Below are 23297 nucleotides of genomic sequence, written 5' to 3'. Positions count from 1 at the left end.
ATTTTAAAATGATAAGGGAGAGAGAGGTGAGAGAAGAGAATTCTGGGGAATGAGAAATATACTTGTTCAACTAAAAAGTGTAGATCAGAAAAAAATTTTTAAATGACGATGTTTATAACATCATTTGGGAGTGGACTGGAATAACATTGCTTTGTTAATGAAGTGAGGTTTGGAGATATAGTTATTTTGAGTCTTTTTAAAAAATGAATCCACTGCAAATAAGCTTATTAGATTTAATTATGAAGAAGTCATGGAGTGATTTATGTTTTGCTGTCTTTGCAGTGACGTGACTGTATATATAATCTATAATATACTCAGGAAACAACGCAGACAAAGGAGGTCTGCTGAGTTCTCACTTGAAGTGTTAGTTTCACCCTTACTTGTGATGAGCAGGTACTTCAAAATGAGACTTGAGCGGGAGCCATAGGTAAAGATTAGGTGGTTAACAAGGCAGAAAATGGAAAGATGTGGCAAACAAGAGGCTGACCAATGGCGAGGGGCGCATCATAACACAAACATGCATAACACATGCATAACGCAATGGAGAAATCTCTCTGCAGTTCTGCTAATTAAACCATTAAACCTCTTTTTCACAATGAGCTGTGTAAACTATCACTCAGATGTTTAGACACTGGACTTCTTCAGGTATGAATGATGATGCAGTTTAGCCAAGACAGCAGCAAACTAATAAACACGTTAGAGCAAACGATTCACTGAGCTTGGGAGATCAACACATTCCAAATGGACAATGGACTTGGTTATGGCCTCATATGAAGCTGTTTTCTTTTCTAAACATGTTCTGTTTTGTCTTCACCTGGATTTCCTTTTGGTCCACAGAGCTTACCTTCTCCACTTCAGTTCAAAGGTCTCATACCTCTGAGGTTCATCACTGAATCTTTTCCTGTATTTGTTTTACCTTCTCAGCAACAAGGACAAATGGTTTCTTTTCCTAAGCTGCATCTGCTGGAGTGTGACATGTAAATAATTACGCTCACACTGGAGGCAAAGATTTATTGTTACTAAATTAAACAGTATCTGTAAAATGCTTCACAACACACCTGATACGACAAAGATCCAACTCGAGGTATGGTGAAAGTTGAACCGCTGCTACTTCTGTCCTGAAGGCTCATGTGCTGAGAGCTGTTTTCTTCTGTTAATCAGGCTAGTTATGTTCCCGCATTGTCGGCATTGGGTACATTTCCAAAGAGCCAATCTTTGCTATTTTCTCTGTAGTCACAGCGCTGATCTCTTGAGCTCTATCCAGTCTCCTTTTTGTGTTTTATAATTTTGTCTTTGAACTGGCACTGAGCATCTCAATTCCTTCCCTAGCTCCGGATGCTGAAGTCATTGATGTGAAGGTGGTCCAGCGATCTAAAGCATCAGCGTTGAGCTCTGCTTCCACATTTTAAAGTCCAGCCCATTGCATTCTAGTTTTTCTATGTGTGAAAACCACAAAGATTTGTGGAACTTATTTCCAAAATTTCAAGAACTAAGCATGAACCCTAAAGCTCTGGGCTCCATTTTGGGAGTAGAAGAAACAGAATGCCAAATATGAAGCCTTGGGGAAAGTCCTAAGGAGGGTGTGTCTATCTAGCTACCGTGGGCCCTGGCTTGTCACTGCCCCATAATCCACCTGTCTAAAACCATTACTTCTGTGAAATCCTTTTCCCCCCATATAACAGTGAATGTGCAAGGAAGCTGGCAGTCTCCAGTTGGTGCTTTATTATATTCTAAAAAATGTATGTTGTGCCATGTATAAAGATGAGGGCTATTTACGTACATTCCTTCCTAGGGAACGTCTCAAACTTCAATTCATACTCATCTCTTAGAGCTTCTTATTAAAGATGCAGAATCATCATTAGTTTGCTCATAAAAGAATGCTAGGTGACATTGGCTTGAGTAGTTCCTGCCCCTCACTTTGAGAAGCCTTCTTGGGAGCTGAGGAAGTGCCAATACCCCACTTTGAAGGGGAAAAAAATGTAAAAATCCCCAAAGATGCAAGCAGATATCAAATCTAAGCAATTGATATTTTTTAAATACATAAAAGACCCTTTTCTTCAGCGTTAATCAATATGTTGAACATTTAACTTTAAGTTAAACAAGGTAAAAATAAGTCATTTCCTCTTAGTTAAAGAACAAAAATGCTGCATATTGAAGTCAGTTACTGAAGAGAAATAATGCTCAAATTTCAGAGACTGCGTACCCTCCTTAGGAATTACACCCCACCGATGGCTTTGCTCTTGTTAGCCTTGGGAAATGGCTTGCTTTTGCCAAGATTTTAAAGAAAACTCTAGGAGATCGATTTCCAAGACTTCAGAAGAAAAAGTCATTAAGGCCTGAGAAGCTTCAGAAGCTAGGCAAAGTCCACTAAATGGGAAAAGTTTTTTCTGCAAAGAACCTCATTATAGTTTTCAGTATAGATGCTTCAAGGAAAAGTCTTCATGTAGCAAAAATGATCCTGATATTACGGAAGTGCATTTCAAATGGGATTCTACCTGTAATGAGATGGGGGTCATGACCTTCGGCAGTGCTAGAGGCAGGAGAAGAGGAAAGGCGGAGCCACTCAGGGAATACGATGAGAGCCAAACTCTAGGGCATGGAACATCAGGAATATTTTCTGACATTAGGAGAAATTGGGCCTCACGAGAGTGAGAATGAGACAGGACAAAGCACGCCTGTGGCTTCACAGCATTCTTCCCCCTCTATTACACACCAAGATAGACTGGCAATTTTATCTTCATTCAAGTAATCCAATATGCAGAATTTTCTCTAGGAATTACCCCAATCTTTCTTGGTTATTTTAGTTTTATTCATTTCTCTTTTGCATTAATATGAAATAGAAATGATGGATGGTGGAAAGTTCAAGCATCTTTCCTGATTTTTCCGTTTATATCATAAATATCCATAGGCTTTTACCATCTGATGGTTTTCTTTACTGAATGAGACTGAAGCTTTGAAGAAGTGTTAAGTTAGTGCGTGTGGGCATGTGCGTGTATGCACACATGATGTGCATGTGCGTGAGTTCTATTCTTTCATTTTCCTCTTTACTTTAAAGGTCACTCTTTCCCTTCTGAGAGTTAGTTTAGTTCAGGGAAGCTTTCCTTTCTTCTCCCCACCCCCCAGTGTCCCCACCCTGACTTCTCCTATGATGCTAGGCATGGAACCTGAAATGTTTTGCATGCTAGATAAGCCCTCTGCCACCCACCAGGCTATGCCAGCAGCACCCCGCTGTTACTCCTTAAAGCTTACTGGATCTCCATTCATCCCTCTGAATGCCCATGAGCAGCTCAACTTATCCACAAGACGCTCAAACACACACTTCTTACCTTGCTGCATACTCTCTCTAGGCTTATTATCCTTGACTCACTGAATCTGTTTTCATATTGATTAATAATATGATGTAGGAGTTTACAATCTGTCATAGAATAATTATTACATGTCAGTGCCCCATTCCAACATTGGCATTTTCTATCCCCAGACAGAAAACCACTTAAGTCTTGGATAGCTTTATTTTTATTCTTTCTTCTCTTACCTGCTCATGATTAAGTGTGGTGAGTTTCTTTGCTATCAAGCACCTCTGATATCTCTCCTACTTCTAGGCTGTAATTTTTAAAATTTATAACTAAACCTCTAAATCTCACCAGCTCACATTCGAAAAATTATACTTGTTCCTGTCTAATTTTTTAAGGACTTAGATTGTGGAACAAAAATATTATAACAAGAACAATAAATACTTGTCAAAAGTAGAAACAAGGCTGGGATGCATCACAATAGTAGAACACTTCTATTTATGAGGTCCTGTCTTCAATTGTACTGTTCTCCAGCCCACAAAAAAAAGATAAGCACCAAAAATATTACAGTCCACTCTTCTAACTTTGAAGTTTTCTGATATCTGCTTCACTTGTGGCTTTTCTATAGCTGTGATAGTATTGTTCTCTGATTTTACTTTATATTTCAAACCTACCAGAAACCAAAAGGAGATATTTCCCAATAATTTGAGATATTGCCAAGTTTTAAATTTTTTTCCTACTTAAACAACTTGCATACTGAAGTGGACGTTTCTTGTTTCTTTAAAAATCCAGTTGTGTCAAGTGATTTTTTTTTGCTGAAAGCTGTTCTAGTTAAAGGCGTGATTTTGGCCAGCTGAAAACAGCCGTGGGTGAACACTGAGAGGAGAGTGCCAATAGAGGCCCTAGACGGTGAGAATGCTTTTGTATTGCTGTGCTTTGCAACAGTTCACATAGTTTGGCTGGTCTTCAGTTTGGTATACTTCACTTCACAGAGAGAAATGCTCTGAGATCTCCCGGCACCCCCTCTGAGTCCACTGACTCATGTTTTGTCTGAGTTTTGTTGTTTCTGCTAGATTGTTCCGCTGCTACTGATTTGTGTTGCTGTTTGTTGTTTGCTATTTGCCTAGACTGCTGGTATCCTGGCAATGAAGAGTGAAAATGCCCTAAGGAACTATGTGGGAAAATATCCACACACCCTGCCCCTATTAACCTTCATAGTCTCATACCTCTGTCGGTGGGTTGGAAAGGCGCATTTAAGAACCCTAAATAAAGTAGTATCCTACAAAAAATCTAAGCCTACAGGTGTGTCCACCTTGCATGTGCTGTGATCGAAACCTATCTGTAGAAGATCTCAGCTGAGTTTTAGAAGGGAAAGGACTGATGCGGACATTAATCTGATTGTCAAGTCACTTCAGGGACATTGTCCAAGGTAGCACTGCCTAAGCATGATGAGGCATCAGCTTATGAATGATACGTACAGAAGGGGCAATGACATGAAGAATTTTGATACAACGAGTTCTGTAAATTAATGTATAGACTTTAATTTGATATTTTCCATTAAATTCTAATGACACTTTTAATGAATTAATTCGTGTGTGATTGTTGGTTGGCTGCTTTTTTATATAATATCAGTTTCCTTTTAAAGACATTAATGTGTTTATCTAAGGTTTAAAGTGTAAACATTGAGGAGAAAATGATGCATGTCTTCCTAGAAACAGGTGCTTATTCCTTTCTACAGACTTCAGGAATCTCAAATATTTGATGATTTTATTTCACAGAGACTTACATCAAAAGTTACAAGTCTAAATACTTCAATACCAGGACCACAGCATCACTGTGTTAACTGGGGCTTCCACTGTCAGCAAAGACTGCAGATATAATGGACCCTTTCCTTTTAATAATCATTTATATCCAAATTTGAATAGTTTAAGCCTTGTCATAGTCAAAACAGAATCTATCATCAGAGAAACCTCTGTTGGCTACAATCCTCTGCTTTACTAAAGGGCTCTGACCACAGCCTTGTATTGATTAAAAAGTGAGGATACTGCTTAAAGCAGCCTTACATGGGAGGTTTTGAAGAAAGGGGATATTTAATAGATTACATATTCCATGAAAGCAGAAAGCAGACTATTTGTGGTTGGAGGAGTCCAAGGCAGAACAGGGAGATTGGGGTGAAAGTAGAAGAATAGGATCAATGAAAACATATTATGTATGAAAAGGCCACAATGAAGCAACACTTTGCTAGTTAAAAAAAACAATAATGAAAACCAGAAAAACCCTCAAAATATTCTATGACCATTAAGCTGTTTAATACCATATATACATCATCTCAAGAGGTAGACAAAGCCCCAGTTCGAATTCCATAGCATGGCTAAGTTTGCAGGGCTTTTTGGTGGTGTGGCATACTGTCATGTCAAACAGAACAGTGGAGAACCAAATGAGGCAATAACGAGCTCTGACAATAGTTGTGAAATAACACAATTTGTTGATTACAGAGCACATTCTTACTCTTTCAAATAAATGAAATTTATAAATGTGTTATATGCTAACATAAAATTTTCTCAACATTTAGAAACTGGACCACACATGTGATTCCTAGCTTGTTTAACTATTTCCCCCATTTTTATTTGTGCCACCACAAAGGTATTATTACTCTTCCCAAATCAGCCAGAAGAAACCTTAAGAGAACAGCACCCCATTTCCCATGAGGGAGGTTGGATAGGTTATTTTGTTGCTTCCTTGGCCAGTAGATGGTTTTGTTTCATTGGGAGTTATTGTAAGTTATTACTGGTCCTATTCAGAGAGAAAACAAGGTGAGACTCAGGGATGTCTTTCTTTTCCTTTATCTTTCTTTCTTAGATTTGGAGATAGGAGTTGAAAAGAAAGAACAGGGGGTATAGAAATGTACAGGGATGATAGGACAAAAAGTAGATTAGTGAATCTACTCTTCAACATAAGGCCTTAATTGTTAACCACAAGGTTATTTTTAATTCACTGATATAGAATTTTGTATATTGATGCAAAATAAGTTTCGTTTTGATACATTGGCATAGAAGTCAAATGTAAAATTATCCTTTACACACACACACACACACACACACACACACACTATATATATATATATATATTTCTACTCTAATATGTGGTATGTGGTATTGTACCCAAAAAACTCAACTGTAGTACAATATTTACTTCCAATACTTTGAAGATGTTATCTCAGGCTGTTTAGGATAATTAAGTAATACAAGTTAATTTTTAGTTGATGAAATCATGGTCAGGTCAATTACTAGTCTATTTTTATCACAAGAATACACAGCCTAGGTTTAACAGATATATATGATTCTATAGGTACATAACATAAAATAGTTAGATAAATCTTCAAAAACATCAGAGGCCTACAGAATATGGGATTTAAAGATGTTTTTATTATTTTAAAGATTCTTTGACAATAAGGCAGGTTAACTCCTGGTAACAACAAGCCTACCTCAAAAAAGATGATAAGTGTAAAAGAACCTCCTTATACAGATGGCTTCGAGTGAGGCAAACAAGCCACTGGGGAGAAGATCCTTGTTTCAGCCACAGACAGAATTCTGCCCTCAAATGGGCAAGTTTGGATGCAGGCAGAGTTGACAGGCAAACTCTGCCAAGATAGGGTAAACAAGTCCTCAATGGTTCCTACCTCACAAATATGTCTGTCAAATATACTGGACAAGAAGTCTGAATAAGATGCTCCAACATTACAGAGAATTTTGAGTGACTGTTCAGGTAGCAAATTGTCTTTTTCATTTTCTCATTTTGGAAGCTGCTAACCTGCACTTGCTGTCTACTCAGGTAATTAATTTTTTTTCCTTCTCCAGTCTCTCATGTGGTTGAAGACCAGATAGCTTAGTTTTACGATTAAGCTTAGATGTTTAGGGGTTAAAATGTTTTTTAGGTCTAGATAGATGTTTTAAGTTGAAAGAGATGAGACGTGACAGAAATTGGTTTACATTCTGAATTTTAGACTCATCACGATAGGAAAGCTGTTTTCTTCAAGGCTGCCAAATACAAATAGCCACAACACTATGAATGTAACTTTTATATAATTCCTGATTGCTTCATGGTTCCTCTTGCTGTGCGTATATATATATATATACATATATATATATATATATATATATATGTATATATATATATATACATACATATATATATATATGTGTGTGTGTGTGTGTAATAATATAAATGTATTTGTAAATTTTTTTCTTTTTTAAAATTTTTTATTAATTTATTCTTGTTACATCTCAATGGTTATCCGATCCCTTGTATCCTCCCATTCTTCCCTCCCTTCCATTTTCCCCTTATTCCTCTCCCCTATGACTGTTCCTGAGGGAGACTTCCTCCCCCTGTATATGCTCATAGGGTATCAAGTCTCTTCTTGGTAACCTGCTATCAGCCGTTAAAGGCTAGGATCACAACCGTAAATTTAAATTTTTTTAAAAAGAGAAGAAAGTACTTAGAAGTTTCTGACAGCACCTGCCTTTTTACAGTTATTGTCCTTCCATGTACTTTTGAAGGATGAAAAGGGTGTGTGTGTGATGCTGTCCAGCTTCCCCAACACAATGATGAAGTCAGCTAAGACTTTCCATCCTGAGTCTTGGCTTAACTGCATAAGTGATCACTGTTTCTTGGTATCAATGGGTTTAGATGAGGATCTCTGTGTATGCAACTGTGGGAATCATACATGTGTATCAGATTCTACAGCAAGGAAGGCTGTGGGTGATCTGCTTTGTCCCAGCCCTGTCTCCTTGCCACTCCAAAGCTGACATCTAGAGACCCTCAAAGGGACAGGCTGTTATCCAAAAGTCAAGATCAGAAGTAAATTGTCACATCAAAATTTAGTTAACACAATTAAACTGACATAATTAATGGAGCTAATTTTTAGATGTCCCTCCCCCCCCAAAAAAAATTTAAAACAGTTTTCTATCAGATCACTCTGTTTTTATGGTATAGGCCAAGATAGGGAATTATATGGTCCATAGTTGTCTGAGCCTCACTCTCCACTCCCTATAGTTGAATGTCTGTAATATTGTATTCACCATTCAATTCTGGACAGCTGGATGACATGTATGCTTCAGGTCCCTGTACCAACTGAACAATCTCCACCTTTTGGATAACACTGACTGAGTGCTACCACAGGCTTCTTGTAATCCAGGGAAAGCCAATGTGCATATCCTCAGGAAAATCACTGATAGACATGGAATTAGCACATCAAGTCTGACTTACAACGGAGAGCGCCATTTCTGAAATGTAATCGTGACCTGGGACTCTGAGTGTGCCTGCCTTGAAGAGCTGGGGAGAGATAGAAAAGACTGCCGGTAACTGTAGTTCTAAGCCTACGGAAGTCAGTTAGGGATGGATGTGCTGTCTGATCTTACTGCTCACAGAAGGCAACATGATGTCTTTGAACCGTTTGACCTCGTATAAGGGAGTAGGAGGCACTATGATTGACGGTGCTCTCTGAAATTGACCTGTCACTGGAAGGTACTTCATATCCTTACACTACAGTGGCTCTCAGGCACTGGCTGTAGTAACAACAATGTGAAGTTATCTGTCTTCCCACTGTTTTAGAGTTCTCTTTGTTGAATGCGCTCTCCACTTGACATCCTCTCCGGACATAGAAAGTTTGAGTCAGATGGAAGTGATTTTTAATTAAAATGAAACCAGAAATTGTTGCGATGCTTCCATTGTAAACAGGTCAGGGAAAAAAAATAATTCACAGAAAATCAATTGAAGAAAACACATAATTCTGCTTATTACATTTAGATAACATAGAGATTGTATTTTTCTTCTGAACAGTGTGTCTTCAACTGATATATTTTAGAATTACACTAGAAATGTAATTTTGAATGTTAAGTTAGAAGAGATATATCTAACTCATTAACTCATGGATTATATAAAACTTCAATGGAACATATGGATGCTGTAGTTATAGGAGCAACAAGCTGAAATAAGCATTGAACGTAATGCTTGGCCATTTGCTTTATTGAGTCCTTTTTAACTCTGCTTTGCTGAGAGATGAGTTCTTTTTTCTCTCAATATAAGCATTGGGTCTGGACCACAATAGCCTTTCTAAAATAAAATGTCATGAGTAGAAAATAGAGTGAAAAGCTGCAAGTTACAGCCTTAACAAGGATTTAGGAGTTATACTGTGAAAACTAATTATTATCTTAGTATATAGTGCAACCTGGACTTATATTTCTTTTAAGAAAAAAAATTTACATAAGATGATCGTTTACTTTGCCTCTCAGAGTGTATCTTCAGAATTACTATCTACTTTCATTTCTCATACTCTCATCCCGGACTTGTTGAAGCTAAACATTTAGGGGGAGTACTCAAGATTTATACATTTAATAAATGTTCACAAGAGATTCATATTCATAGTGATTTTTCAAACCAGTTTGTTCAACTACTAAGGTACCAGTGGTTTTCATTGGTTTTCAGCAAGAAGCTTGACTCATCTTTTCTAAATAACTAGATATGGGGTTAAGTTATGGGAACACTGACTGCCTTTGTAAATGGAGATGATTCACACAGGCATCTGCGTGGGGAGGAAGCAGAGAAATAGTGGTCATGCTTTCTACCTCCAAAGTGTTTTATATGTTGGGCATGAGGCATGAAAAGGTGGGTATAGCTCAGGCATAAGAACCACCTTTAGTTCATACAAGAGACAAAAGTGTCATACTAAAGCTATTTTATAAGTAACTATAAATTATTAAAATGTGAAAGTAAACCATTTTATAAATTACCATCAACTATTAAATATTTTAATAATATGTATACTTAGTTTTTGGTCATAGGTAAATGTGTGTATACCACATGTGTGCACATGGTTGTGGAGGCCAAAAGAGGCATCATATTGCTCATCTAGATACAGTAAGAGGTCATGTGAGCTGCCCAACCCGAGTGATAGAAACTGAAGCCAGGTTTTCTCCAATTGCAAGAACGTGCTTCACTGCACAACAAGGACATTTGCTCAACTATGTTCATAGCAGCCTTATTTGTGATAGCCAGAATCTGGAAACAACCTAGATGTCCCTCAGTTGAAGAATGGATAAAGAAACTGTGGTACATTTACACTGTGGAATACTACTCAGCTATTAAAAACAAGGAAATCCTGAAATTTGCATGCAAAAAGATGGAACTAGAAATGATCATCCTGAGTGTGTTAACCTAGACCCAGAAAGTTACACATGGTATATGCTCACTTATAATTGGACACTAGCCCAACCTGGGTGTCCTCTGAGAGTCTTCACTCGGCAGTGGATCGGGACATGCTGGGACTTGCTATTGGGATTCCAGGTGAGAGAAGTATGGGAAAATGGTGAGATAGAAGAACCCAAAGGGTCCAGGAACCATACAAGAAGAACATCAAGGTAGTCAGATCTGGACCCAGGGGAGCCTGCACAAACTGCTGTACCAACCAAGGACAATGCAATGTAGTAAACCTAGAAGCCCTATTCAGATCTAGCCAATGGACAGCACAGTCACAGTCCCCACAGTTGTTTGGAGTGTGGAAACTGCCTGTGACATGAACTCTGGTGCCTCCTATTTGACCACTTCCCTTTGGTGTGGAGGCCTGGTAGCACTCAGAGGAAGGGGAAGCCGGCTATCCTCGCAAGACCTGATAAGCTGATCCTATGGTGGAGGATGAGGTCCCCTTCTGTCACAGGGTTAGAGGACAGGGGAACAAGAAGATACAAGTGAGGGGATAACAATTAAGATGTAATGTGAATAAATTATTTAAAAATAAAAATAAAAAATGAAAAAAAGCACTCTTAACTGAGAAGCCACCTCTCCAGCCCCAAAAATATTTTAAGGGATGAAAATGCATAAAATATTTTCCTTGTAGATTTTCCAATTTTGTGGAATACAGGCTTTTGAAGTAATTCCTACTGATTTTTTTTTCCCCTCAGTGTCTGTTGTTAAGTCTCTCTTTTCATTTCTGATTTAGTTACTTTGGCCAAGGGTTTGTCTACCTTGTTGATTTTCTCAAAGAACCAGCTATTTGTTTCATTGATTCTTTTTATTGTTGTCTTTGTTTCTAATTTATTGATTTCAGCCCCAAGTTTGATGGTTTCCTGTTGTCTACTCCTCTTTGGTGTGTTTGCTTCTTTTTGTTCCAGGGTTTTCAGGTGTGCTGTATGTTGCTAGTATGATATCTCTTAAATTTCTTTATGAAAGCACTTAGTGTTATGTTCATAGAAGCCTTTTTTGTAATGGCAAGAATCTGGAAACAACCTAGATGTCCCTCAACCAAATAATGGATATAGAAACTATGGTACATTTACACAATGGAATATTACTCAGCTATTAAAAACAAAGAAATCTTGAAATTTGCAGGCAAATGGATGGGACTAGAAGTGATCATCCTAAGTGAGATAACCCAGAGCCAGAAAAATATACATGGTATATACTCAGTTATAAGTGGATATTAGCTCAAAATAGATCTCCTCTGAGAGACTTCACCCAGTGGAGGATCTGGACAGATACTGGGACTTGTTGCTAGATTCCTGGTCAGAGTGGTATGGAAGAATTGGGGGATGGAAGGTCCCAGAGAGTTCAGGCACCACACAAGGAGAACATCAAGGCCAGTGGATCTGTACACAGGGTGGTGGTGGTGAGGCATCTGTTGCACAAACTATTGCACTGACAAAAGACAAAGCATGCACTAAACCTAGACCTCCTGTTCACATCTATCCAAGTGACAGCTCATTCTCCAAGGTTATTGGGAAAGCAGGGACTGCCTCTGACATAAATGCTGGTGCCCCTGATTTGATCACTTCTCCTTTTTGGGGAGTATGGGCAGCACACAGAGGAAGGAGAAGCAGACTATCTAGAGGAGACCTCATATCCTGTGGTCAAATGGTGAGGGAAGAGGTCCCCTTCTGTCAGAGGTCTAGGGGAAGGGAATAAGGTGGAGAAGGAAGGGAGGGAGGGAATGGGAAGATACAAGGGAGGAGATAACAATCAGGGTGTAATCTAAATAAATTATAATAAATTAAAATAAAAAAAGAACTTTCCTCTTAGCACTGCTTTCACTGTGTCCCTTAAGTTTTGGTATGTTGTGCCTTCATTTTTATTGAATTTTTAGAAAGTCTTTAATTTCTTTCTTTATCTTGTCCCTGACCCAGTGGTCATTGAGTAGAGAGTTGTTCAGTTTCCATGAGTTTTTAGGCTTTTGTTGTTTCTGTTGTTGTTGAGTTCCAGCTTTAATCCATGGTGATCTGATAAGATGCAAGGGGTTATTTCAATTTTCTTATATCTGTTGAGGTTTGTTTCATGACTGAGTATATGGTCAGTTTTAGAGAAGATTCCATGGGGTGCTTATTATTTCTCAATGTAGTTTCTGTCTCGACAATCTGTCCATTGGGGAGAGTGGGGTGGTAAAGTATCCCACTATTAATATGTGGGTTTTGGTGTGTGATTTAAACTTTAGAAATGTTTTTATGACTGTAGGTACCTTTTCATTTGGCACATAGTCGTCTATATGTATCTTTGTAACATAATACATATTTAGGATTCATTGTGTTATAATTGAAATCCAGTAAGTAGCACAACTGTTAGGTGGGCTTTGGTAAGTTATCCACAAAGCTATCAAGACTAGAAGAGAGTAACCATGCCTGTCAACCTGTAAATTTTTCATGGGATGTCCATAACTCTTCTCTGTGCCTATTACAGCTCTAGTTCTATCCCTATATGTTCACTTACATCTATATTTTTTAGTACAGATTAATTTATAGTAACTAGAATTTTGCATAAATAAATTCATATAATATGTGCTTTATATTCTGTGTTTTCTTTTATGAAAGGTACTTATTTTGATAGTTTTTCATCATAAATCAGTTGCTCATTCCTTAAGAGTATGTAAAAGACACAGTAATTTGTTTAACCATTTGTGTTTTGAGATATTTGATATGCTTTTTAAAAATTATTTATTGCTGTTATTAATAACAACAATTATTATCATTATATTATGTGTGTATGTGTGCATATGTGTGTATGATGAGTGTTCCTGAGATTAGGAGCAGATGCACCATGGCATAACATATGTATGGAGATTAGAAGACAACACTTTTGCAATTGATTCTCTTGTTCACTTTGTTGAAAGGAAAAGTCAATATCAATAGATATGCTAATTCCAAAGGGGAGAAAAACCCTGTGTTGTTGCATGCATACACAAACAACTACAGGCAATTAATGCTTGCTGAGAGCAGAGGGATCAGGCTCTTCCAGGTATGAGCCTTCTAATTGATCAACACACAAAATTGTCATCCTTAAAATAATATACATATAAGCAACAAAAATAGAATCATAAGATTGTGATAAGATTGTGTGTGTGTGTGTGTGTGTGTGTGTATGCAATAATGATAATATATGTAATTATATATGAGTAAACATAATAAAGAAAAAGAGGCTGTCAATTTGAGAGGGGATATGAGAGGGTTGGAGAAAGATTACTTGGAAGGTGCTTGAAGGAAGGGAATTAAAAAGGAACAAAAATTATGAGACAAACAAACAAATTTTAAAAGTCAGATTAAAAATTGTTTGTCTCTAGGGCCCAGAGACTCCTGAGCTGAATTGAATGAATCCTCCTGGAGGACTAGCTTTCCCGAAAGCTTCAGAAGAAGGAAAACATACAGCCATGATGTCAAAGAACCAAAGGGGCCAGCCAGGGTACAGCAGTGCAGTGGCACACACATTTTGATGATAACAGCCCTTTAATTAGATTTAAGACCTGATCAGAAAGAAAGAAATTATATATGGTACTGGAAACTTAGCCAGCTACTCAGGGCTATTGAAGTCTTGTATCCTGGAGGAGAAACTACAGTTGCCATTTTTTAATTCCTAAATATTTGCCCTTATACCCAGAGATAAGTATAGACCTTACTCCACATAAAAAAAACCAAAAAACAAAAAAATCAAAACAAACAAACAAAAACCTCTTTTCTTAGCAGAAGTTGGAGACTACAGAAAATCACAGCCAATCAAAATGAAAAATAGTAGAACCCAGTCCCAACACATGTATCTATAATACAATTCCAACATCTAATGCACAGGGCCTATTGTGGGAGTAAAGGTGGGAAGACTGTAAAAGCCCTAGAAACAAGAACAGAGTTGTGAAGATGTGTTTCCCAGAAATATCAGAAACCACATCCATAAAGTCTCACCAACTTGTCTGCCTAAGCAGAATAAAAACAGTAAATATGTGAAAGAGTATGAGTATGGAAGGACTACTCTTTCCTAGGGAAGAGCACACAGATTGGTTATCCAATACCAAATGACCAGCCTTGAAAAGATTCTTTCAAGAAACATTGACTGAGGTGGACTCCAAGATGGCGGCGAGCAGTGTGGGCCATGTTTACAAGCTCCAGTAAACAATTCAGGGAATTGCATGGAATTCCTAACCAGGAACACCAAGCTCCCCATCCCACTACAGTGGGAGTACTCCACAGTTCGAAAGGATCAAAATACAGAAAACCTGCATACCCCTGAACATGGGAGGAGTACAGATGTTCTTGGATCATAGTGGCAGCGGCAGCAGCTGAAGTTGGGAGCTGGGATCCTTCTGGCAGAGGCGACTGGCATGGTGACTGGTGGGAATTGCTGCAGGAGAGGGAACTCAGTGCAAGATTTGGGCCCCGTTACCCTAGCTGAACTCGGCGCATGGCTGGTGCCCTGAGATCCAAACAAGACTTGGCGGATGATTTGGGTCCTGAGACTCTAGCTGAACTTTGCCCGCAGTCCCGGCCTTGGGACTCTGGCTGGACTTGGCACATGGTTTGGGCCCAGAGAACCTAGCTGGACTTGGCTAAACAGAGAATTCTCAACAGAGGAATATCGAATGACTGAGAGATACTTAAAGAAACGCTCAATGTCTTTAATAACCAGGGAAATGCAAATCAAAACAATTTTGAGATTCCATCTTACACCCATCAGAATGGCTAAGATCAAAAACTCAAGTGACACCACATGATGGCAAGGATGTTGAGAGGGAGGAACACTCCTTCATTGCTGGTGGGAATGCAAGCTAGTATAACCACTTTGGAAATCTATCTGGTGCTATATCAGAAAACTGGGAATAGGGCTTTCTCAAGACCCAGCTATTCTACTCCTTGGAATATACCCAGCAGATGCTCCAGCACGCAACAAGAACATTTGCTTAACCATGTTCATAGCAGCCTTATTCATAATAGCCAGAACATGGAAACAGCCTAAGTGTCCCTCAGTAGAAGAATGGATAAAGAAACTGTGGTACATATACACTATGGAATACTATCAGCTATTAAAAACAAGGAATTCCTGAAATTTGTGGACAAATGGATTGAACTAGAAATGATCATAATGAGTGAGTTAACCCAGAAGCAGAAAGAGTTAAATGGTATACACTCACTTATATCTGGACGCTAGCCCAAGGAGCATGTCTCATGAAAGGCTTCACTTACCAGGAAAGTGGGACAGAGAGGAGGACATCCTGTTGGGACTCTAGGTGAGAGAAGCAAGGGAGAATGGGGAAATAGAAGAATCCAAGGGTCCTAGAAACCTACAAGAAGAACATTATGATGGGCAGATCTGGGCCCAGGGTCCTGCTCAAACTATGGCACCAGCCAAGGATAATACATGCAGTGAACTTTCGACCCCTACTCAGATCTACCCAATGGACAGGACAGTCTCCACAGTTAAGTGGAGAATGGGGACTGACTTTCACACGAATTCTGGTGTCCTATATTTGACCATGTCCCTTGGATGGGGAGGCCTGGCAGCACTCAGAGGAAGGATAGTTGGCTACCAAACAGAGACTCTATGAACATATACAGGGGGAAGAGGTCCCCCTCAGTCACAGGCATAGGGGAAGGGAGTAAGGGGAAAATGGGAAGGAGCTAGAAATGGGAGAATACAAGGGATGGGATAACAATTTAGATGTAATATGAATAAATTAATAAAATATATTTTAAAAAAGAAAGAAAAAATAAACATTGACTGTGAATATTATTCTTATATTCTTACACACACACATACATACACACACACACACACACACACACTATGATGATTAATAAAAAAGAGGCATTTAATGTGAAAATGTACAAGGAAGGCTGGATAGCAGGCCTTGAGGTGAGGAAGGTAAGGGGAAGTGATGCAATTATATTATAACATTAATAAATAATTTAAAACATTGTTTGCTTTATCTTTTAAAAATATGCAACAAGTAATATGCCTCTAGAAATGCATTATTTTCATTTTACGTTATATGAAGTTTGGTTCAAAGAACAAATGACTTATGGATTGCTATCTTCATACCCACAGCATCTAGCTAGGATTCTTGGTAAATGTGCATGAAAGAATATTAGCAAAAGTGCAGAGCCTTTACGTAGTGATTTAGGTTAGTCTTAAAATTGCAATATGGGTTTATCAAAGTAGAAGAATAGGACGGTGGATGCATCAATCTTTCCAGAGTGCAGCTTCTTTGCTTCTGTGTCTTTTACTGAAAGGGAAAGGGAATTTCCAGAGGATTTCTTCCAGTCTTGATGGAGTGCTTGGAGAATGCTGAGGGTGAGGAGGCAGGAATGCTGCTACATAGATGTGGGTCATGCTGCTTCTGCTATTACAAGAGTACTTCATCTACACCTTTGTAAGTGAAGCTCTTCTTATTGTCACCTCCTCCTCGTCACAGCCCTAGTCTACAAGCCTGAAAGTATCAAAACTGCAGGAAAGGTCTGGGAAGATTACAAATGGCACAGGAGCCTATATCCCTGTGATAGGAACAAATGGAGGAAGTAGAATGCCTCCTACCAGTGTTGTAAAAACATAATTCAGCAACATAAATTATGTCTGAATGTGTTTTTAAATAGTTAACTTTATATACATATTTAGCTTCAGTTTCTACACACACATTATCAGCCAAAATAGCATTTCATTAAGATTGATTGATAATAGGAAATGTTCTAGAATTTCTCTAAATGAAATTTTCATATAAAACAATATCTAGAGTTACAAGATTGCTTGAAGTAAAAACAAACAAACAAGCAAACAAACCAGTAGGCATCTTCTAGCATTAAAAGGAAATAAGTTAATTTTAAAATTTCCATGACATCATAGGGTTATAAGTAAGTTTTTAAAAATTAATTCAACTTGAGATGATCGTAATCAAAGTAATTATGAGAAATATGCAAAGAAATCATATCTTCTACCCAATTTTCATCAATGATTGGGTCTACTGGGGTTAGAGGTGCTCCTCTTTTATGATGGGGTCATGTTAAGATTAATCCATCATGAGTTGGAAATACTGTAAGCAGAAAAAGCATTAAATATGCCTTTCTTGGGAAACAGAGAGCAGCACAGATGTATTCACTGTGATGAGGATCGACTGTTACTTCCTTTGATCATGTTGCTGATTGGCAGTCTTGGCTCCCTGCTGTTGCATGGCATCTTCAGAGTGTGGTACTTCATGTCTAGCGTGAGATAAAGATGATAATTCAAAACAAGGTACATGTCGTCCACTAAAATGCATCTTGCTTTCTTACCACTGTAAAGTTGGAAAGTCATTAAGTTGAAGTACCACAAGGTTTGAGACCATCTGTGGTACCAGATCCCAACCCATCACTGACACTTAGAAAGTCAAAATAACAACCTGTTTCCACCCTACCAGATTCCGTTTCCTTGTCATCTCTTGTCCTCATCTCTTTGCATTCGAGTCTGAGCCACCACTGATCCGTTTTTTTTTTCTACCATTTTGCCACTTAAAGCATGGTATGTAGAGAAAAATCACAAAGTAGAGTGTGTTGGGATTGCTTTTTTCCATTTATCATCATTCCCTGCTGATTCATCCGATTGCTTTGTGTACCAATATGTTAAGAGTGTGGACAACCTTTAAGATCCATCCCTTGTGTTTTTCTGATACTTATAACATTTTAATAATGAATATTTTATTTTATAATCATATATATAGCATTATCATATTAGGAAATATTGCAAATTGAGTACTCATGGGTAAAATTCCCTAACGGTATTCATGATGTCCCTGTTAACAAAATATTGTTGCTATGGTCTAATGATCACAGAATAAAACAGAACACACATACACATACTTGCACACACAGACATGCACACATAATTAAACACAACACACGCACACGCACACGCACACACACCACACCTGTAAATTGTAAAACACTGCAGTGGAAAGAGCCAGGTACATCCATTATTTGAATTGCTCAGATCATCCTGGGACCTGAGAAATCCAAAGGGCTTGTTTCCTCAGCATTCCTGCATCATTATTTAACATCCCTCTGTGCCTTCTCATGTTTGAATCTGTGAAATAATTCTGTTCTAAGATACCAAAGACGAATTCCTGAAGTTGAACAAAAGGATTCACGCGTCTCATGAGAAATTCATTCTTGTTAAGAACTGAAATCCCACTTCCCCTCAGTAATAGAGCAGCCATGAGTCACAGAGTCTCTTGGTTCAGCCATAATCTAACGCATCGTGCCTCAGACAACAACTTGATTTGTCAAGAGACCATCTCTGTAAGGCTGCCAATAGTATTGATGCCCATTGAAGAGGAAATAATTGAGCCCTGGGCGAACTAATTTCATTTTTTAACAGCTTGTGGTGCATAGTGTAAAGTAAGAAATGGAGAAACTTTCTCTTTCCAAACCTGGAACAAGGCTTTGGCTTGGTAAAGGGTGTTTAGAAATTCAAAACACTGTCCTTTGAAACACCCCACAGGATACTTGTTTCTACATATTAAACACTACCAACCTTTCTCCAAGTAAGACTTTTCCTTCTATATTAACCTCAGCACTTCCGTGTGTTATCTGCTTCTATTATGGTTTGAGGACAGAGAAATTGATTCTAAGTTCACTCTACCACTTGCTGTGAGCAGTTTGTAGCAAAGGTATTTGTCGATTCGGATAATTTCTCAGAAGCTTGTTATTTGTCCGGGAATACATTTTTTTTTTTACTCAGCAAATGGGAGGAGAAGGTACTGAATCAGCCACATTTTAAGAACTTTAAATTGACACCAAAAAACTAGCAATTTAATAGCAGTCTTAATCGCTCTCATACTGAAGTGTGCTCTGCAGCTGCAAAAGGTACCTGCTCTATACAGCCCTATCCCACATCCACCCAGTATTCTCTGCCTTACAGCTTTCCTTGGTTTTAACATCTAAACATAGCTTTTCAGAATACGGGGGAATGAATTCAGTTTGCATTTTACACGTTCTGATTAAAGACATCTTATTTAGTTGAGGGATAAAAGAACCCAGCAAAGATTATTATTTTTTACTTAATTTAATTTAAGATTTAAAAGCTAATTTGTTACTACTTTTGTGTGTGTATTTTCAAGAGGAATATTCATATGCATGTAGATGTGTGCATAGGCAAACCTTCCCACGTGTATTCATTCAGGTGTCCTTCTCTATAACTCTTTGCCTTGTCTTCTTGAGAGAATTTCTGTCACTCAACCTGGAATTGTTATTTTTTCAAATGGATTAGCGGGGGGGGGGGGCAGTAAATCCCAGCAATCCTCCTGTCTCTGCCCCAACCACAGCTGGGATTATAGGAAAACCCTGGCCGGTGCTTGTATCTAAGCACAAACCCTTATGCTTATGTAGATAGTGACCTGACCCTCTGAGCCATCTCCCTGGCCGAGCATTGTCTCTCTTATGGGACTCTGCATCCCTCGCACCTTCCTGCAAGTGATGTCTCCTAGAAGTTGTGTGTAAAACAGGAAGGAAGCCTCTCCTCTGAATCAGAGTTGGACTGTTCAGACTCCATAGAACCAAAAGCAGTGAAATGAACGGTCTTCAGTTTGTCATCCCACTGCCCTGTCCAGCTGATGTTCTGCCCCCTAAACTACTCCTGGTTCCAGAACGAGCACTGGCATCCACAGCAGGGCTAGTAAGCAGAGCCAAGCAGGTCTCATTCCAACTTTGAGAAAAATACGAAAGGTGAAGTTAGTGTAAATGTCCCACTTCCCATGGCTACTCATTTCCCAAGCATCCTGGGTCTAGACATCATCTGGATCCTTAGAGCTTTGATGCCATGGGGATTTTTCTCATTCCAAAAGAAACTTCTGTCTTCCAATATGCCAACTTATGCCTTTTTCCTAGTTAGCCTTGTTACCCTAATTTCCCTTAATGATGGGCTGTTACCTTGAAATAAAAGCTGACTTTTTGGAGTTGATTTTGTGTCCAGCCACTTTGATGAAGGTGTTTATCAGTTGAAGGAGTTCCTTGGTAGAATTTTTGGAGTCATTTATGTATATTATCATATCATCTGCAAATAGTGATATTTTGAATTCTTTCTTTCCAATTTGTATTCCCTTGATCTCCTTTAGTTGTCTTATTGTTCTAGCTAGGACTTCAAGTACTATATGAAGAGCTACGGAGAAAGTAGACAGCCTGTCTTGTCCTGGACTTCAGCGGAACTCATTTAAGTTTCTCTCCATTTAGTTTGATGCTGGCAATAGGCTTGCTGTATTTTGCCTTTCCTATGCTTAGGAATGTGCCTTGCACCCCCAATCTCTTTGAGACTTTTAACATGAATTGGTATTGTCAAATGTTACGCAAGACTCTCAGCACAATGCTGATCATTATATGGAAGAGTAGGGGTGTGTGTGGAAGGACCAGGAGGGGTCAGGAGCTCCACAGGGAGACCATCAAGGCCAACTGATCTGGGTCCAGGGGGGCCTGCACAAACTGATGCACCAACCAACAACAATGCATGCAGAGAACATAGACCCCCTGTTCAGATGTAGCTGATGGACAACTCATTCTCCATGTGGCATAGGAGGGAGCTGCCTCTGATATGTATCACTGCTCTTTGGCAATACAGGCTTGTGGTCACAAAGAGGAAGGGATGTGCATGCTATCCTGATGAGACCTGATAGGCTGTGGTCAGGCAACTGGGGAGAAGCCCTCTCCAACCCCCTATAAGAAGTCTAGGGGAGGGAAATAGGGCAGAAGAGGGAGGGAGGGTGGGAATGGGAAGGTAAGAACTACAGGATAATAATTGGCATGTAATGTAAATAAGTTATTATTATTATTTTTAGAACAACTCATAAAAATAAAATTCTGGATTATTGTTTGACATTGTTTCACACATACATCAAATAGGCCAAAAAATAATAAAGAGCAACTTCAAATAAATAAATAAATAAATAAGTAAAATATAAAAAGAAATAAAAGGTGAATTAAATAAACCCTTTCCTCCCCAGGTTGACTTTGGTCCTGGGACTTATCACATCAAGAAGAGCAGACTAGGGCATTATCTCTTTAACAGTTTGATTTTTCCTCTATGGCCATAAGCTCTGGTTTGACAGATGTTCTCTCCTATGTTTTCACCTGACTATAAACAATTTTCCTTTCTCCTTATCTTGATTTTTTTCTATCCATGTCCCCATGCTTCTAAATTTACATATACAAAAACTAAATAATCTATTTTTCTGATACTGAATCATTAATATATATATATATATATATATATATATATATACATACACACACACATACACATACATATATATGCTTCATCAATGTCTGAACCAAAAAAATTTACAAAGGATACAAAGGATGGGATAACAATTGAGATGTAATATGAATAAATTAATAAAATTTTTTTAAATTTTGCTCTTCATCTTTCCATGAACAGAATTAAATCACAGGCAAAATAAAGTCCAGACACTTTTCTCACTGTCTGTGTTCCCTAAACACTCCCTGTTCAGGCTTTGTTAGTCGGGAGCTCCAGAGTTAACTCTTTCTCCCTTTCCTTAGCTCCTCGTTTTGTCTACTATGGAGTTCTAGCTTCAGCCATGAACACATTTCCCGGATTCTTCTGTGGATCCTTGCTGCTCTTAGGACTGAATTAGGAGATCCTTAAAGGTTTTAAATGTATGGTGACCAGAGTTCCCTCCTTTCCCCCCTGTTACTTCTGTGTCGTATTTTCTCCCTCCTGCTTTCAAGATGATCCTTCTCAGACACAACCTGGCTAGTTGCTCAACTGTTGAAGAATAATTGCATTTTGTTTAGCCTCAAAGTAAAAAGAGAAAAAAAAAACCCTCTGAGTCATTTTAGGTTTCTATACACATCCTTTGAAGAGCTGTCTCTGGCACATTGTTGCATGTTTGCTCTGCTTATAATTTCCATTGTATGTAGACAGTTAAGCATCTCCCAGATACTGTTCACGTACCTCTAAATATTTCTGTTTGATCTGTTTTCTTCTATAATGCCTTTTTATCTCTTTACTTGTCTTATTAGGAGTCTTTGCTAGTACAAAAATTCAATTAGCATCTTTACAGTCCCCACACCCTCCCACGGAAACACACATTTTGCTGCGTGTTGCAATTTTTTTTTCCAATACAGATCTTAGATATTTGTCTGTAGTATTTGTAGCACAATGTGCAACTTGTTCCTTGGCATGCCACTTTGCCTCACAGTTTAAGCTATTTGTTTGATGCTATTGCTACACCTAGAATAAATATCAAACAATAAAGACTTGCTCTACAAGAATTAATGAACAGTATGGATAAAAATAGCAAATAAAACTGCAACCATAGTCTCTTAAAGACATCAAGGACAGAAAGAATATTTTCTCACACAATACAATGACAGAGGATTTTGTTTTAACAGTGAGAAGAATATGGGCGGGTTTTAAAAAGCCATAAGTTGTTCCTTCCTTAGGCACAAGCAATAGTGCTTCTATGGAGGAGTATCCTTCCTGAACTTCAAACGCTACTCTGAGACCTTTCTTCAGAAAAATTCTAACAGCGGAGCCAACCTTGAACCTTTAAGATCCCAGTAAAGCAACTTCTCCACCAGACCCAGACTTATACCTAGATTCCGGGTACATTTTAATTTAACAAACTGAAATCAGCAAAGCAGTTTTGCCAGGGATGTGAATAGCGATGGCATCCAGTTCCCACTATTTCTCAGCTACTTGGGTGTGGGTTTTTCAATTCTTTACCTA

This window comes from Acomys minous (assembly GCF_964271855.1).
Source record: "Acomys minous genome assembly, chromosome: 3".
Classification (NCBI taxonomy): domain Eukaryota; kingdom Metazoa; phylum Chordata; class Mammalia; order Rodentia; family Muridae; genus Acomys; species Acomys minous.
Note: the sequence above shows the minus strand (reverse complement) of the source record.